This window comes from Perognathus longimembris, chromosome 13 (genome assembly GCF_023159225.1).
Source record: "Perognathus longimembris pacificus isolate PPM17 chromosome 13, ASM2315922v1, whole genome shotgun sequence".
Lineage (NCBI taxonomy): Eukaryota > Metazoa > Chordata > Mammalia > Rodentia > Heteromyidae > Perognathus > Perognathus longimembris.
The window spans coordinates 13,719,906-13,721,571 of record NC_063173.1 but is presented as its reverse complement, the minus strand read 5'-3'; the positions used below and the strand labels follow the sequence as shown (position 1 = coordinate 13,721,571).

General features: G+C 41.5%; 1 pseudogene; it reads left to right on the top strand.

The window, feature by feature from the left end:
• The first annotated feature begins 456 nt into the window (after positions 1-456).
• LOC125362007 lies at positions 457-1,403 on the top strand (annotated as a pseudogene).
• The last annotated feature ends 263 nt before the right edge of the window (positions 1,404-1,666 follow it).

The window sequence follows — 1,666 nt, the reverse complement described above, 5'->3', positions numbered from 1 at the left end:
TCACAAAGATGCATACATGAGGAATAGTAATCATAAACCTAAGGAAATCTGTTTGCAGATTTTCTTTCTCAGTGTTTGTAATCCAACATAGTACATTGCACATACTAGGCAAATGTTCTACAACCATGTTACATCATGAGCCCAGTATAAAGGGACTCCCTTAGGTCCAATAGGCATGGAGCCAGAAGGAAGCTAGTGATATGATTTTGTTCATTACAAATGGTGAAGGAATGGAGAAACATATTGTCTGGTGGTTGATCTTTCAATAATAATATTTCAAGAGGAGACAAAATTAGAGAGAAGTTGTGGGAATAAAATGGAGAATAATTTTATATCTAATTAAAACATAGTTTGCTAATATGAATTCACTTTTATTGTTTGTAATCCATCACGTCTTAACTTGACATAGAAGTGGACACAACAGTATCAGCTCTTCCTTCTCCTGCCCAGCTTACCATGCTGACAGTGAATGGCTCAGTCTCCTTGCCTCCTGATGCTCGTTGGAATTCCCGGCCTGGAGCCTGCGCAGTGCTGGATTGGGATTCCATTCTGTGTCATGTATGTCATTGCTGTGATTGGGAATTCCCTCCTTTTATTTATCATCAAAACTGAAAAGAGCCTCCATATTCCCATGTACATTTTTTTGGCCATGTTGGCAGCCACAGACATTGGACTAAGCACCTGCATTCTTCCCAAGATGCTAGGCATCTTCTGGTTTCATTCACCAGGCATTTTTTTTATGATGCCTGCCTGTTGCAAATGGGGTTGATTCACATTCTCCAAGCAACAGAATCAGGCATCCAGCTGGCCATGGCCCTGGACCGCTTTGTGGCCATCTGTAATCCACTGAGACACGCTACTATCTTCTCTCAGCAGCTCTTGACTAATCTGGGAGTTGGGGTGACACTCAGGGCTGCCATTCTTATAATACCAGTCCCACTGCTCATCAAATGTCGCTTTAAACACTACCAAACAACAGTGATCTCCCATTCTTACTGTGAACACATGGCCATTGTGAAACTGGCAGCCGAAGATGTGAGAGTCAACAAGATCTACGGTCTGTTTGTTGCCTTCACCATCCTGGGCTTTGACATCATCTTTATTACCTTGTCCTATGTCCAAATCTTCATCATGGTCTTCCAGTTGCCCCAGAAGGAGGCCCGACTCAAGGCCTTCAATAGTACATTGCTCACATCTGCGTCTTCCTGCAGTTCTACCTCCTGGCCTTCTTCTCCTTCTTCACACACAGATTTGGCTCTCATATACCACCGTATGTCCACATCCTCCTGTCCAGTCTTTATCTGTCAGTCCCACCCTTCCTCAACCCAATTGTCTATGGGGTAAAGACTAAACAAATCCGTGACCATGTCCTGTCCATTCTATTTCCCAAAAAATGTTCTTAGAATTAATAATTCCTTCTATATAATTGTTTGGTTCAAGGAACTTGAATGAAGTAAAAACTCATTTTCTCCATAAGATTAATAGAAGGAAATGGTATTATTTACTTTAAGATAAACTGATCAGTGGAGATAGATTTTTAGCTCCCCCCCTATATTCTGATTAAAGATAGAATCATTTCAAGGTATTAAGATTAAGAAAGAAACATTAAGGGCTGGGGATATGGCCTAGTGGTAGAGTGCTTGCCTCATATACATGAAGCCCTGAG